This window comes from Columba livia, chromosome 7 (genome assembly GCF_036013475.1).
Source record: "Columba livia isolate bColLiv1 breed racing homer chromosome 7, bColLiv1.pat.W.v2, whole genome shotgun sequence".
Lineage (NCBI taxonomy): Eukaryota > Metazoa > Chordata > Aves > Columbiformes > Columbidae > Columba > Columba livia.
Window position 1 is genome coordinate 39,371,160 of NC_088608.1, and position 17,669 is coordinate 39,388,828.

The 17,669-nt window shown below is 44.4% G+C and overlaps 1 protein-coding gene across 2 annotated transcripts in view; it reads right to left on the reverse strand.

The window, feature by feature from the left end:
* Positions 1-17,669, reverse strand: part of SATB2 (SATB homeobox 2) — a 168,417-nt gene that overhangs the window by 121,123 nt on the left and 29,625 nt on the right. Inside the window, exon 1 of one of the 2 annotated variants that reach the window (XM_065069484.1) lies at positions 9,213-9,230. The exons of the other annotated variant lie outside the window; for it this stretch is intronic. The gene's annotated coding sequence lies outside the window, so the exon portion shown is untranslated. Of the gene's footprint in view, positions 1-9,212; positions 9,231-17,669 lie in introns of those variants that run through there. 2 annotated transcript variants of the gene reach the window in all.

Genomic DNA, 17,669 nt, shown 5'->3' on the forward strand with positions numbered 1-17,669 from the left:
TGAACATGGGGAGAGCCGCAAAACTGCCCTTTTCAGACAACAAAAAGGCCTTATTGGTCTTCAATCCTCAGGCAATGCTCTCAGCATTCAGGTGGCCATTGGCAACCACATAATCAGATTGTTTTTATAAACTGATCAATTCTTAACTTGGCTCAGATTTTTGACCTGTTGCCTCTCTTGGATACCATTCTGAAAATCTCATTATTTTAAGGATAAGCTCCTGAAACAACTCAGTGACAAAACATCCATTTGTCTTCAAAAGCATCGGGATTTCCCCCTGAGAGTTAAGACACAGCCTCTCTGATAGCAGAAACCAGCACAGCTCCATTAAAATAAAGTGAAGAATAATGCTTAGGATTTGAAGTTAACATGCTTCACGCTCATTGTGCCAGTGAGTATAAAGAAACTCTTCTCCTGAAGCCAGCTCAGTTACAATGCTGCGAGCAGAGCTTTGTTTTAAAAAATAAATATTACAAGGCAAAAAGCTGTAACTATGATAACTATTAGGACTATTTGGACTCAGGAACACACTCAATATGTGCTTCTGAACCTGGAGGTGTTCAGACAGACCGGAGAGCAGATGCTTCTGTCTGTGCCTTCGGCTTTTCCTCTTTGTTTCTAGCGCGCTCATTAAGGCCTGGTTGTAAAGAGCCGGTCTAGCGGTCGCTGCACAGCCTGGCTACGCAGAGGCTTGGCCTACAGACCTGGTTTTGCTCCGGTGGAGAGAGCCCAGGTGGGGTGTTCAGGAGAACAAGCCTAAGACGCATCTTCCTCAGCTGCAAAAGCACAACCGAGACCCTCTCGAGTCACCTCTTATTTTCTACACTCGTAAAAGGAAACAAACCTGATCTGCTTAGCGACCTCGGAGAGATCGGTGAGGATCTGCCTGCTGACAACTGTACAGTCTGAACGCTGCCTTCTCACGGACCAGGCTGCTTCCCCAGCTGGGAACACGTTTCCGAAACGCACGGCACAATCCCAGACTCTCAGATTTTCTCGTTGGATTTTGGATGCTCTGCAAAGATTCTGCACTTAGAATCATTTTGAACTGTCTGTTGGGACACAAATATTTGGATTACGCGCTTTGCCGGTCTCTTTAAATAGTAACATCTAGAAATTCCCTAGGAAAGATAGTATGTGCTTATTATCTCTTCTTTCACACATTTAAAATATTTTAAAACTTCATTTGGCTCATCACCTGGTCTGAATCAATAATCAACTCCATGTGGGAAAGAAGCTTCAGAACAAGGCTGAATCTTTCACATATCAATGGCAGAAGTCTCATCAGGAGGTTTCTGTGCTGTTACACAAGTAACTAAACCACAACACGCCAACCCTTTGCCATTCAACCACTTGAAGGACCAATTTACTTAAGGTTTATCCACAATAAACGCACTCCTAAGTATTCCCTTTTCTACACTGACAACTGTTGCTGTAGAGAACGTTCAAACATCGAATAAGCTTTCAGATCATATCCTTCTTATCTGTTCTGTTCCTGAAGTTTGGTATTTGTGCAGACTGATACAAATTAAAAAAAACTGTTGTTGATAAAGTCAACTAGAACTTGGAATAAGTAATGCTAAAAAATAAAAGTTTTGCCCCATCTTTCTGTCTTCTGTTGCTCTTTGGGTCCCTCCATCAGGCCACCTTAACAAACACTAAGTCATTTCTGTCTCATAGAAAACTCCTTGTGCTGTTACTCATCCAAAGGAGTTAATGAGCTGTCGGCATCACCGTATCAACACAACAACGCAGCCCCTTGGGCGCAGGCAAAACCACTAGCTAATGTCAAAGAGGAAAGGTTTTAAGCCAACTTTGCTAGGCAGGCAAATCCTGGGCAAACTCATCAGCATTTGTTCTGGGCCCCTCAGTTCCAGCAGGACAGGGAACTGCTGGAGAGAGTCCAGCGCAGCCACCAAGATGCTGAAGGGAGTGGAGCATCTCCCGTGTGAGGAAAGGCTGAGGGAGCTGGGGCTCTGGAGCTGGACAAGAGGAGACTGAGGGGTGACTCATTCATGGGGATCAATATGGAAAGGGGGAGTGTCAGGAGGATGGAGCCAGGCTCTTCTCAGTGACAACCAGTGACAGGACAAGGGGCAATGAGTGCAAACTGGAACACAAGAGGTTCCACTTAAATTTGAGAAGAAACTTGTTCCTGGTGAGGGTGGCAGAGCCTGGCCCAGGCTGCCCAGGGAGGTTGTGGAGTCTCCTTCTGTGCAGACATTCCAACCCGCCTGGACACCTTCCTGTGTAACCTCATCTGGGTGTTCCTGCTCCATGGGGGGATTGCACTGGATGAGCTTTCCAGGTCCCTTCCAACCCCTGACATCCTGGGATTCTGTGATTCTATCTGCTGATTTCCAGCCGATGTTCACCTCTACTCTGGATGGATGCGACTGTTTCCCTTGCAAATCCTGCTGCCTTAGGGTTTAGAGACATTCAGTTTAGACAGGTGGCTATAATTAATTATTCAAACTGATTTTTAGGAATTTAGATATTTTTTTTCCTACTGACAGTGCATTACTAACAAGCATTGTACAAAAATAAGGCAATTGCATGCTGTTTGGGGTATTTGTGATTAAAAAAACATGCTCTAGCTCATTGTAATGCTTCTGTAGGCTGGCATTCTTTGCGAGGAATTTATTTCTCGTAACTGCTTTGGTTTTATGTTAGCTGTATATTGCAAGAACAACATCCGCTAAAGCAGTTTCATGTGAAGAATGGAAGCGTTCTTACCTCAAGAAAGCGAAACCATAAGCGCGTTTAATTTCTAATTTTGTGCGAACTGCATTTCTAACTCATCTCCCTTTCATTCTCAGTGGCTCTGTAGGGTTGCTAGTGGAAAACGTTTAGAAATGGTCAACCAAGAAGAATATTAAAAACCAATTAGGGACTGTTGGTAGACGAGGGTGCTACAAAGGAGCTAAAACACACACACAGAATCTGTTATTCAGCATGGATAATATACTATGTGCTCGACCTTGTAAAGAAGCAGGCTGGAGCTAATAATCTCTTGCCAAGGGAAGACAGAGAGCTGCAATGTGGGGCAGGAGCCATCAGGTTCCCCCAGCAAATACCATTCCAGACACAACAGTTTATTCACAATATTTTCCAAGCAACACTTTTCACTCTGATATAATGTTGCTTGTTTTTTTTTCTTCAGTTAAAACATAACCAAAAAGCACTCCAAATGGTTTTAAAATGAGGCCAAGAGCTCCAAGTGCGGGAAAAAACCACAAACAAACAAAACACAAATACAAAACCAAAACAACAACAGAAAACCAACCAAAATGAAACAAGACCCAAACAACTACCCTTTGATTTCAATGTATGCATTTGGAATTACGTTCTCCAAAATTGTATTTGATTTCTTTAACTGCCACAAAATGTTTCCATCTTTTCCTGGGTGGGTGCTTTGTTTCCTGAATCTCCAAAAGCAGCCAGGCCTGAGCTTAACTAGTCCCTGGGCAGGTGGGAAAGGCCCAGGTGAGGCTGATCAGACCATTAAGGTCTCAGTTCACTCAGTTCACTCACACTGACCATTATTCATCAAGCCCTGAACTGGGAAAAGAAATGAAAGGGTAGAATTAAACCCCTATCTTTACCTCAGGCGTTAATAAATCTAACGGAAGGATTTTCTTTGGTAACGCGGGTGCTGGAGCTTCATCCCAACAGAGGAGAGCTGTAAATGCCGGGCAGGCTGAGCGAGACATGGGTCTATGTGGTGATGCCCACTACACTGACAATCCGAGAAGAAATCCTGTGTCGCTGAACTCACGCAAGATTTGCCACTGTTTTCCACGGAACCGGGATCTTGCCTCAGGCCAGAGCAAAACTGCAGAGGTTACAGTATCTGCTCTTCCACTCCAGCTCCCAGCAAGGCTTGAATGGCAGATGTATTATTATTTATTGATACGCAAACTTGCACAAACCTTCCACTCTCTTTTTCTGAGTAAAATGACAAAGAATGAACTGTGAATAGCCAGAACTGTTCTTTTCAGATATACTGGACACACACACAGGCTTCAATTGGCGAAATCTGGTCACCGTTACAAAGCAGACTTTATCTGAACTCGTACAATGAGTTTGGTTTTTTCACCCCAAAAGATGTGTTTATAGGTTTCTTGCATGGAAAAATAAGTATTTCTGAAGAAAAAAGAGTGTATTAGGAATCTGTTGTGACACCAGAGAGAGGGCTGCATAACAACTGGGGGATAATGAAAAGAAAAATCAAAGACATCAGTAGAAACAGATTTAAATCACTGCCGAAACTACTTGTAAAACATAATTCTACCTTTCTTTCTGAAAGATGGAAAATAGCCTGCACATTGCTTGGCTTAGCACCCAACGCAGCATGGGGGAGATGGGGTGTCTGTCTGTCCCCAGGCCGTGTCCCATGTCCTGTGCCAGGGCCAGGACATCACCCTAGAGCAGCCGCTCCTTTGGTCATTGCAAAGGTCCCTTCCAAGGACCATGACGACCCCAGACAGTCGGCTCTCCTGCACGTACATTCGGAGGAATCCAGATCAAGGTCTTACAAATGCTCCGAGAAAACAATATTCCTCTGCTGCGAGCAGGAACAGAGTCGATTAACAAATTAACAGCTTTAAGGAGTAGATGAATGTCCCTATCTCATGGCCATGCCCTCCGTCAGCTCCCAGATGTCAATGCTGTTGACAGCAATGTCCTCTGGAGCAAGAGCACGGCAGAATCAGAAGGTCATCAAAACAGATACCTTCTCCAACCTTTTTTCACAGGTTTTTTTTTGAACTTGGCATCTGTTCTCCCCAGTGTACATACAGATAAAGGCCACTAGCTCTACCAGCCTCTCTTGGCACATATCTGTGAATCACAGAATCCCAGAATGTCAGGGTTTGGAAGGGACCTGGAAAGCTCATGCAGTGCAATCCCCCCATGGAGCAGGAACACCCAGATGAGGTTACACAGGAAGGTGTCCAGGCGGGTTGGAATGTCTGCACAGAAGGAGACTCCACAACCCCCCTGGGCAGCCTGGGCCAGGCTCTGCCACCCTCACCAGGAACAAGTTTCTTCTCATATTTAAGTGGAACCTCCTGTGTTCCAGTTTGCACCCATTGCCCCTTGTCCTGTCACTGGTTGTCACCGAGAAGAGCCTGGCTCCATCCTCCTGACACTCCCCCTTTCCATATTGATCCCCATGAATGAGTCCCCCCTCAGTCTCCTCTTGTCCAGCTCCAGAGCCCCAGCTCCCTCAGCCTTTCCTCACACAGGAGATGCTCCACTCCCTTCAGCATCTTGGTGGCTGCGCTGGACTCTCTCCAGCAGTTCCCTGTCCTGATGGAACTGAGGGGCCACAACTGGACACAATATTCCAGGTGAGGTCTCACCAGGGCAGAGCAGAGGGGCAGGAGAACCTCTCTGACCTACTGACCACCCCCCTTCTAACCCACCCCAGGTATCACTGGCTTCCTGGCCACAAGGGCCCAGTGCTGGCTCATAGTCACCCTGCTGTCCCCAGGACCCCCAGGTCCCTTTCCCCTACGCTGCTCTCTAATAGGTCATTCCACAACTTATACTGGAACCTGGGGTTGTTCCTGCCCAGATGACAGACTCTACACTTGCCGTTGTTCTATTTCATTTAATTTTTCCCCGCCCAACTCTCCAGCCTGTCCAGGTCTCTGGATGGCAGCACAGCCTCTGGCGTGTCAGCCACTCCTCCCAGCTCGGTGTCATCAGCAACTTGCTGACAGTCACTCTATAAGGCGAAGGAGAAGACCCCTTCTTTAGAGAAAAAGACACCAAGGTCTAAACTTTCTCTTGCTTCCAGACGCCTGCAGCTGTGGTGAAGGTGTGACACAGCCTGGATTACCTGGCTCCTCACACTCCTCAACAGGCAACAGCTTCAAAAGAATCAAGTCCACAGTTTACAAAACACCTCTGGGTCCTTTCAGTATGTTGTGTACATCATTCGTACGCGTGTGTTTGTGAGATGGGGGAGGCAGGCCTGGGAGAGGTACAGAGCAAGTAGGAATATAATTAAACCTAAAAACTAATAAGAAGAAAGATCTATAGGAAGGTAATATCACCTTGTGATTTTTTGGAAGTTATTTTTAAGTACTGTATAAAATCAGTGGGAATTTGATTGCGGTACTCACAGTTGTGGTACTAATCACTGGGCTCGGTTACAACACAAATCTGGCCTCAGGTTTATATTGATTGAACATCTATTCAATCAATAAAAAACATAACCCGTTCCTTTATTTCATCTGGTCTCGGAGTCTGTCGTCCCACACGCTACATCGGAATGGAAGGTAAGCGCTGCAGTTGGTCCTTTCAGCTGCAGGAATGGCTCAACGCACAAAAAACCCCACCGAGATCTATGGCCTTTGTCACCTGCTGAGCTGAGCCTGCGGGGACAGGTTCCAAATGGGAAACCCAGCAAAATTCAGCATCGTGCTCCTGGCCCAAACTTGCAGTGAAAGGCAGTACCTATGCAGAATACTAGCAACAATTTAGTCTCAGAATTTTCAACAGTTTAAAAAACTGTTTCCCCCGCCTTTAACAGATAAAATCATCTATTAAAAAAAAAAAAAGTACTATCATGCAGCAGCGTATTTCAGAAGTTAATTCCACTTCGCCTTCAGAATATCTTCTTTTTTGGGTTTTATGCATGTCTCGAACTCCACTGACTGTACCTTCAGTTCTAGACGATACAGCAGGGCAAACAACGCGTGACAATCGGGGTTTGCTTCCATGGGGTATCTCCCCACAGACACCCACAGCGCGGCATTTTTTACAGGAGCACTGCCCAACATTTTCCATCCCAATCGCAGGCTGTGTGCTGGAAGGAAGGTATTTCAGAGCCTGCTGCTGCCTCTGCCCTGGAATGTCTGTGTGTGGCAAAGCAAACGGTTGCCCTGGGGGGATTTTCCCACTGCTCATAAAAAATGTCACAGCCCAGCCTTGTCCCATCTGTACTGCGCTTTTCAGGGCAAGAGCCGTGCAAGCCCTTTGGAGAAGCCTGTGCTGTAAACAGTGATGTCTCAAACATTACACACAACACCGGCCATTTCTTTTTTCCATTTAAAATGTTAAAAAATGAATGCATTAAAAGCAGAACACAACATGGTGCTTTACCTGCAAAGTAGCAGGGCCGGATCTGTGAAACAGCAGATTCGGATCCTGTCACCATTTGAAGCGAAAGGGTGAAAAAACAGAGAAGCGGCAGGAGAAATGACACATGGGTTTGCACATACCCACGTGGCCCACGGCGTCCTGCTGGAATGGCAGGGGATGGCTCTGCCCGTAAGAAAGATGGGGACAGACCTTTCAGCAGGGGCTGATGGTTTTAAACTAAAGGAGGAAGATTGAGGCTGGACATGAGGAAGAAATTGTTGCCCCTGAGGGTGGTGAGAGCCTGGCCCGGGTACCCAGAGAGGTGGTGGATGAACCATCCCTGGAGACATCCCAGGCCCATTCTGTGATTCTATGATACGTGTGCTCTGTGGTCCCTTTGTCACAAAACCCGCTGGATCTAAAGTGTACAAGCAAAATAAGTTTGAGTCTGTGATGTCTCTTTACTTCCAGCAAATTAAGCGCAAATTAAGGCTTCCCCTTAGAACAGCCTGTAGGATATGGATGCAAATGTGGCATGGCTGAGAACGAGAACCACCCCAAAGCTGCACTCCCGGGGTGACACGAGAGGCCAAACCCCTCTCTAGCGCCTGCCCATGTAGACCAAGACATTAGAAATGGGACATCAGAGCTCTCGCCCTGACAGAACCTTCCAGGTCAATCTATCAGCTAACAAAGCATTGCACTGACACAGAACACACTTCCTAGTGGCAAAGCAGCCCGGGTTGGAGTTGGGTCTGCGCCGGTGTGAGTCTCACAGTTAAAACTTAACCATTTGGCAACCAAAAAGCTCAGGGAACACAGAGACCATCACACGCACTCTCTAATCCCTGGGGCCCCTTCTGCCTGGTTTGAAATCCCTGTTTGTCTCTTACTTTCTGCACAGAAGGATGGTTCTCCCCCATAGAAACAGAGCTGGAAACAATGGAAACTGACAAGCACACTGTCATTAGAGGTATTTATGTGCTGAGTATCAAATTGATAGAGCCTTCATTTGTAACTTCTGCTCATCTGTTCACTATTATTAAATGAGCTCAGAAACCAGAGGAGATCTGAGAGCGACAGAGGGTAATTACACACTTTAGCAGAAGATACTTTTCATCGTGCATTTAGAACATAACAACCTATTCAAAAAGAAAATTAAAAAAAAAACAGCAGAAAGAATGTGGGTATTTCAATTTAGTGGCGTTGCTGTCCTCAGAGAGCAGACTCATTTAAAGAAACCTACTTCTCACTTTGGTTCTAACTAAACGTGCAAACATTGCAAAGGCTACAAAAGTTTTTCCCTTAAGTATTTAACTCTGCTTAAGGTGGATTTTCAAAAAGCCTGTATTTAAAAAGCAAATTTATGTTGCCGATCAACGATCTTAAGATTTTCAATTTTGTGGAGTGATTTACCTGTTCACTTTTGTAACAGGAATTCATCTAGCCTAGCTGTAAAGTGACTCTGGGTGTTTTATTTGATCTAGCATCAAAAAGCTAAGTGTTTTACAATGCCGAAGTCAGCACTGGAAAATGGGTATATTAAAGATGAAGATCGGCAATGTCAGATAAGAAAAGGTGTGGGGGAGAACTAGCAAGTTGTCCTGTCCATGTCAGTACCTGAAATTACCAGCTCCAGCATAAGGAGAAAGGCGTCAGAAACTGCTCCTTCAGGAAAATCGTAGCGTATTATTTATTACTCCTGGTCCTGCGCAGTGGGGTCCTCCGGTGGCAACGTGCCTTTAGTTGCAGGATGCTTGTTGGAGCAAATAAAGGACCCTGCATTCCGATTCAATGTGAATCACACCAGAGCCATTTATTATAGAAACAAGCCTCCTTATATATACAACTATTATCTGATCACGTGTCCACGCTCCAAGCATGCATTCACTAATTGGATATCATCTACGTTCCCGAGCTGTCCACGCGCTGGAGTCTCACTGATGATAGGACCATTGATTTACATCATGTTGAGGCCTTGTTATTGTAGAACTGCTTCTCTCCCACGGCAGATCCTATTTTCAGCTTTCTAAGTTGGCCCTGAAATTCCTTTGGGCCTGGCTAGTTCAATAACAAATCTCCATCTAACAGAAACCCATCCACAGATTCTGTCTCACCTGCCGAGCGAGGTTTTGCTCTGCAAGGGAATCCTGCCGTTCCATCCCGTTGCAGAGAGCCGGTGTCACCCGGATGCTGCTTTTCCTTACGGAGGTTCCGGTCGCTCGCCTGCTCCTCCACACTGTGCACACAGCCCGGCCGAAACCTTGGGAAAAACACACACCATTCTGCCAGAAAAAGCCACCCAGGAAGCACAGAAGTCCCCGGCCAAGGGTAATTTCACTTGATGTTTTATTGCTGGATTGGCCAACGCCATCATTCGAATTCAAGGAATCATCAGAATCACATTTCAGATGGGTTTTTTTTTTGTACTACGAAACCTTTATCCGACTGTTTCTCAGGTAGACATGGAAAACTAAGTATTTCCAAGAGGGAAGGGACTCCTGGGCAGACCTGTGCCCAGTGTGCCTATGGGAACTGGTACAGGAGTGAACTGGAGGGTCCCATTGCACTGGGACACCCAAAGCACCCTGGTTTTGGTGTTTTCCTGGTTCCCGCTAATCCTTTGCAAATGGAATAGTTCATCTTTTCCTCCCTCTTCATCTGCAGGACTCTGGCCCAACCTGATACTGGTAGCAGCCTAACTCAATAAGATGGTGTCTGTGTGTTTCTGGATCGAGATAAAGCGAAAAGTTAAAAGCATTTATTGTGTTGAAATTTTCTGCGCCAATTTTCTAAGAAGAGGAGACTCAAAAGGTCAGGGCTTCTGCAGTACAGAGTTAGTGGTATATTAGTTACAGTAATTCAGCCTGAAAATTCCAGGAGAAACAAACCCGATTGAATGCCATGAATTACAGGAGGAGACCACAGCTTTAATCAGCTCTGGGGAAAAGAGAAACATGCATTTGGTTATTGACAGTTGATAAACTCAATTATGAGGTTTGCAGAAACTAGGGCAAAGAAGGACTTGTAGGAGTTTTTTTTTCTTGAAGTAACTAAGCTTTGGTTTTCTTTTCCTTCCCTGATTACAGAGATTTCTTTTTCCTCGTTTATTACACTGATACGCTTTCGAAACTGTCAGCACTGCTCCTGGTACCCAGGTTCTTCAGACCCCCCCTGGACTGTAAAGGCTGGGGACAGTGTGTCTCTGTCAGAGATGCCTTCAAATAAAATACCATGAAATTTCCCTTTTTGTACAAAATTCTGCTCCAAAATGTAAATCTTGACTCAAAAAGGAAGACCAGCCTCTTTCTCCACACCACCATTATCATCATATTAAGCAGACACAAACGAATCACCAGAACCACAAGTGATTGCATTAATTAACGTAGTATTGGAGTTTGCACAGAGGCTGAAACACGAGTTTGGAGGGATATAAAGTGCCCCATTGATTTCCAAGGTTTGATTACAACTCGGAAGCCAGCATGTTGATATTATGTGAAATTGCTGCTGGTTATATCAGGGAATTCCACAACATTGAACAACCTCCTATGGCTGTCCAACCTTAGATATGAGAGCTCTGAAGAGCGAGAGCAAGCCAAACCAACCTTGTTTAGAGGTGTTCTTATAAAAAAAAAAATCTCATTATTTTCAAGACAATCTAATGATAGATTTTTTAATTTCTTTTGGGGTTTGGTTAGTATTTTCAAATGTTTCATCAACATTTTCTGGTCAGCAGCATTAGGAACTCACGCACAATACCGGGAGTGTGTGAGCACCAGCAAAGGAAACTAATAAGAAACTATGGCCAAATTCGACAACAGCACAAGGATGTAACATGAGGAAAACAAGTCAGCTCACCTGTTTTTGTTGGTATTATAGTAACTAATACCACAGGATAGGCATTTTTGTTTCAAACGCCGTCTCTTTACTTGACATTGCCTCGCAAAACACCAACTGTTGGGTTTTCTACTCTTTAAGTAATTTCCTATCAAGTCATCGCCCTCCCAAGCAGGTACTGGAACGAGACGGGACAAAGAGTTTTGCCACGTTCCTTTGTAAGACGTTTGAGTCAGAGGTTAAAGAAATCACTGCTCCAGAGGCTCTTAAACATGTCATTGCCGCAATATAAAAACTGACTTACTAACTTAGATTATTTGGAGAGTTAAGTGCTTGTGTTATTGCAAATTAAACTAATTAGTATCATTTCCTGACAGCTGCAGTGAGCGATAGCAATTCCATGGTTTTTTCTTCAGCCGCTCGTGTGGGATGAGGAGCAGCGTGGCGACAGCTTTGTGATTTAATGGGATGGGATGGGTTTATCATCGCAAGGGCACATCGTTCCATCCTCGGCACAGCTTCCTCTGCTCCCTCCCAGTTCATCAGCGATTATTGCGCTATTAACTTATTCTGTGGGGTCGACAGATGGGACTTGCTGGGAACTTTGCAAATAGCCAGACAAAAACCCGCCCTGGAGTTTGCTTGCAGTGCTTCCCACTTTTGGAACTGCTGTAGATTATATTCAGCAGCCTTTGAACCCAAATTGGAGCTGCCGGTCGAAGGTGCAAGGACTCATTTCAATAACGCGACTGGTTTAATTGTTACAAAGGCAGATTTGCCAAAGAGCGCTGATTGGAGTCTCTGCCTTCAGATGGCGTAAAAGGGAAAGTTACAGTATGTAATTGGCAGGCATTTAGCAAATCGCATTTATCACATGTGGAAAATGCACCCAGCGCAGGGGCAGAACCGTCGTGCTTGCTGCTCCCCAGAATTTCCATCAGATGACGTGAGGAACAATAGCAGACGGTCCCAAGAAACTCTTACAAAATGTCACACTGAAAACTGACGGTAACCTGATCAGCAAGGAAAAGTCTAAGATTTCTTTAGATGAGCCAGAATGAAATCAAACTCTTGTCCATCTCCCACTTCACAGAAGCCCACACAAATGGATGAAATTACCCTGAATTCAATTATTCTGGAATTCCAACTTTCTAGAGACCATTGGGTCGTGCTTGAACTTTTTCATTAGATCGCTTTGGTCGCATTCGTGCTCTACTTATGTTACTAAACTGGCTCCAAAGGTTTGCTCTATCTTGGAGTCATTCGAATAGGCTGGAGCTTTGCGGTTCGCAGACTGGATTAATGTTTTCAGCTACTAATTAATTGCTGATCACCAGCATGGAAATTGAATTAGCTATAATCATATTAAAATATGGGGTTTTGTTCCCCTCCTCCATGAAGCTTAGAAAGCCCTGATGGAAAGAAATGCATATTTTTGAGACAATGCAGTTCTTCAGTAAAGAGCTAAAACGGTTGGAGAAATTAATCCTCCTCCTCGTTACTGAGCAGAAATTAATGCACAATGCCATCTATCTAATGTCCCAGCATAGTCTGAGTACCTTCCACTTTTGATGTATTTACTTTCTAAATGCTCCACAAAATGGGGAATTTCTATGATTTTAAGTGACCATTTGTCAAAAGAAGAAATAAAGAACAAAATGCCTGAGAGTTCCTCAGGGCAGCACTGAAGATGCGTGATGAAGCCAGGTATTAAAACTGCTTCCTCTGTGGGCCAGATTTGTACCTGTAACCACATGGTTTTCCAAATCTGTACCCACAATGGCAGTAGCACTGTTCACCAAGGGAGAATAACTTGTGGATCCAGTCCCCGAGCCCCGGGTTCTGGTTTTAGGGACCTTCCACACTCTGAACCAGCGAGTATCCTCTGTGGATCCTCGTAGGAAACACCTCTTTTCCTTATGTTTTACCAAGATAAAGGGCTACATTAAAGCTGCTCCTCCTGTACCCACAACCTTCCATTCTCCTTGGTGAGCTACTGCACCTTGCTGATTTGTCAGAAAACTATTTGCCTTTTACTGTTTGCTTTTCCCTTCATCAAATGCATTCCCAACTACTCCATCACCCAGTCCAACCCTTCACTTGAGACAACATGTTCGCTGCCATGAGATGTGCTGGCTCGGGCCCTCCCGAAGCTCAGCAGTTGGTAAATACCTTTGAGCTTCTCCAGAAATTGCGTTTCAGGTCCTGACCTCTGAAATGGTCCGGGTGCTACTTAGAGAGCGGGTTCAGCAATAGCGGCCAGCACACAGGATGCAAATCCCTTACAGTTCCTGCTTGATCCAGTTTTCCAAACTCTCCCCACCGCGTGCAAAACAGAGAGGGTTTTCAGAAACACCTCGTGTGGCTTTGTGGCGACGTTCAAACTGGCAGGCTTCAGTTCATCACGGGCCATTTGGCAACTGATTAGTTTGGGTCCAAAAAATGTCAGCATGCCCAGGATATTTTAATGTGTTGAGGGTTTAGATTACAGGGTAATAATAAAACCCTGGCAGATGTATTGTTAACCTCCTCACCTCGCTTCCCCCTTTAGCCCCTCACTCTCCTCCCTTCCCACTCAGGACAGGTGATCGGGAGGGACAGAAGGACAGAGAGAAGAGAGCTGGAAAAGTTATAAATGTTTTACTAATGCTACTAATGAGAATAGAGAAAATAATACAAAATATATAAAACCAATCTTGAAAGTCCCAGCAACTGCAGAGCCGGCACCCGAAGTCCTGGACTGGACTCTGCAGCCAACCGGAGCTGGACTCAGTCTCTCACTAGGCCTCAGTTCGCAGGGACGACTCGCAAGGTCCTCTCCTAATGTCGGCCATAAGGAAAAGGGACGAGATCCTCGTGATCTCCCACTTTTATATGAAGTATCACGTGAATGGAACGTTATACACAGTTGGTCAGTTCCTTGGTCACCTGATTCTCATTGTCCCTCTTGTGAGATGTGAATCTGTCCTTATCAATAACTTCACATTCCATTGCTATGTTTACCAAAACATGTATCTGGTTCTCCAGGAAAATGCAGCTAATATGAAAGCTTTAGCTGACAGGTAAATTCACTAAATTAATTGCCAGAATGGTGCAGCCACTGTTTCCAAACTGATCCAACTTTCCTTCATTTTAGTATTAGAATAAATTTCATTTCTTTTTCCAAATATCTTATTTTTTAACAATCAAGCTAAAAGCATTTTAGATAAATACACCAACCATGGGGCCCTATGGGATGAGTCTCAGAAACGCGAGGACATCCTGAAAATGCAGCTCTCACGCTATTTCATAATCTCTAGTGTTTTCTAACAGGCATTTGGTCAGAGGCGCATGGAAGGTAAAGGCAAATAAACAGGTGTAGTTGTTGTTACTTGGGCCAATGTGTCCAGTACACCAAGTGGGAGAGGTTATGCTCTTTAAAATCTACATGTGTTGAATTGAGTGGTTCAGCTATGAACTGGAGCAATAATCAGCACATTCTAGACATATTTTAAGTTAATATTTTTAAGTGAATATTCCAGGTCTTTAAGCAACTACAGCTCATCTAATTCTAGATGTCTTAAATAATTATGAGCTCTAGAAAACAAGCAATATTTCAACACGGTACATCACAGAAAAGCACGCAGTGAGGGTCTCTAGATTCCAAACCGACCAGTGGTTTTGAGTATCTGATGACAGATCTGAAAGGAGATTGATTTTACTAAGTTCCAGCATCCATCATCAGAGAGGCAAGCTTGCTTAAGGCATCTCAAGACAGTCTTTTGCAATCCAAAAGTTCTTGAAGATTAGTGACTCCATATCCTAGATGGAGGCAGGCACTAAAAACACACAATAATTACCTTGGGATCACCATTTCCAGAGAATATTTAGAGAGAGCGATCCTTCATAGGCTTTTCGAGACACAGAACCTCAGCATTGCAGTCTCCAAAGCAGTAAGATCTGGTGAACACAATGTTTCTTTATGGATTGGAAAAAATAAACAGAATTGGGTTTCCTTACCAGAAGCACAATGCCATTTCTGCATGATAAGATAAATTAAACTAAAGAAGTCAGCTATTGACTTCTCAGGTTACAAGGGTAACCATAATAGCAACCCAAAGCTCGCGCTGCTGATGTGTTCCGGGGTTACAGCCGGCCCTGTCTGGAACAATAGCCACAGCTCAACCCACACGGTGCAGCGGGGACGTGCTGCTTACCAAAATATTACTCTGCAGAACCCGCCGTGACTCAGTGGCAGACATCCCTGAGACGTACGGCTCCCTCGCGACAAATATTGCCTATTACTCAATTAACACATCTTTAAACTGAGAAGGCTGTTGGCAAGAGGCGTGAGCATTGTGTAGTTCAACAGATAAAACTGTTTGCCTTGCTATAGCAAAATTCTCAGCGGTACAAGCGGGTGTCCCCACCAGCTGGGACCTTCTCTACCCCAGGGTGCTGCTCCAGCACCTCCACACCAAGCGGAGCAGGGCTTGCAAGGGCTGGCATGACCGCGGCCGGCTGTGCACCGCTGCACATGCTTACCAGCTGTAGTAAAGCTGTAGTAAAGCCAGCTACTCCTCCTCGGCTTTCCTAGTGGCGGCCAACACTGCACCTGCAGCTGCACGGGACTCAGCACTGGAAGGAACCACAAAACAAGGCTCTGCAATCATGTTGGTTACATCTCATATAATAAGATAGATAATCCTCTTCTGGAAGGTTGGTTTCTATCTCCAATAGCACCCATGTTGTAACTATTAAAAGAACGTTTCTCGCAGCACTTTGGAAAGCGAAGTGCTGTGTGTTTGCGTTCACATATCATGCTGGGATCCTCGGCTATTAAAAATGCTACACGCATGTTTTTCTAAACACCACCTATTGCATCCTTGAAATACAGCCAGCTTTCTCCAGAGACTTGGGCAGGAACACAGCAAGCACAAGGCATGTCCCACCAAAATGTCTATTGGAAAACACCAGAAAACACCAACTTTAAATGCCAATATTTGCACTTGACCCCACACTAAATGCACAGATCCTTTAACACGATACTTTGCTGGAGTCAGAAGTCTATGTCCATAAAGATATAAACGTTAAAACACTGATGTCCCAGCAGTTTCAGAAATGGAAACTGAGTTACTGATGTGCTACTGGGCTTTTCTGGAAGCAGCTGCGTTATGGACAACCATTCAATTGAAGTGTCTTTTCAGAATGCTGTTTTGTGAATGAGGCATCACCCAGGTATCCAAACCGTTTAGCTTGTAAGGCAATTTGGTTATCATACAAGTGGCTGTTGATGATATTTATGATGAAATAAAGACCTGCTCTCAGCTCAGAGTAACAGCTTTACTCTTAGAAGCTTCTTGACCTTTCATTGAGGAAGAATTCACTGCCTGAGAGGTGCTAGTGGTCTGTAGTTTGCTTCAAGGCATAAAGAGGTTTTCCTCATCCCATCCCAACAGCAGTGGACAAGAGGAGCTCTGGAATGAACCGACAGGACTATTTACCTGCAGAATTACAGACGGCTCTTAACATCTGTAGAAAACTGTACTTTTCCCCAGAGCATGTTGACACGTTACGCGTGTTCTAGTCCCAACTGCAGACAACGATTTTCTCTTTTCTACACCTAATTTTCGTCGTCCAATAACTTGCTTCACTCACCGATGCGGTACTGATGCCTTTGCTCCCCTTGCAAGCAACATGAAACTGAAAAGCAAGATTTCTGATTATTGCCAACTGATTCCACCTTCTCTTGGAATAAGGAGACCCCTGCAAGAGAGCCCATGCTCCTGCAAATGAAAATAAGCTTACTGCATAGGGGTATAGGAAAATAAAAGGCTATTTTGGTATGAATATTTCCACTACCCCATGACTGTGTGCCAGACTGAGTCTCTCCCTAAAGCCAAATTAGAGTATGGATGGCAAGATTTCTTGGTAGGTTTTATAGCCAGCCACAGGAAAATTAAGTTATGTGCATTTTAGTCAGAAAGTTTTGTTTCACATTCAACAAAACTGGGAAGTGATTAATCCTCTTCTAAAATATTCCAGATGAGAGCCCCCCATCCTGCAAATGGTTACTCTCCAGCAAGGCCCTTCATTGTGTAACTGCCTCAAACTGCACATAAAACTTTTCGGCTCCAATAGAACAGGACACTAATAAAAGAGAAAGGAAAGGTTTAAACTTAGGTGTTTCCTAAAGGTAAGACAGGCTCTGTCCTATGTGTGAAAGTATATTTGTGGCTGAGAAAGTGCTGCAAAATTGCAAGAGAGCTTTGATAACTTTAAGCCGCATTTACACCCCAGTTTTTACAGTCAATCCATTTAGTCAAAAGTCATATTTTCTGCTTCTTATTTTTCATTTCACGTGTCCTGATTTCATGTTTGAGCTCTGGGCTGAATACCATTTTGTGTGATAGAGGCACCAGGACACAAGTGAGGCTGTGATGCTTGGTGAAGTTCAATTATTCAGCGCTTCCCATGGGAGGCTGAGTGACCCAACTTACTCTCTGCTCTCTAACAAGGTCTTCTTTCCCCCACTGTGTTAGCTAAATAAATATTCAAAACCCAAACACAACATTTAAAGGGCTGCAATTTTTTCTCTCGGATTATGTGCAATTATTTTATTCATTTCACAATTATAGCTTTGCCTTTCAGGCAGGGTAAGACTTTTTATATATATATATAAGGAACAAACCAAATCCTTCTGTTTCCTTTATTTTAAAATCTTGCCTTTCCACAGGCCAAACCATCCATAAGGGAGA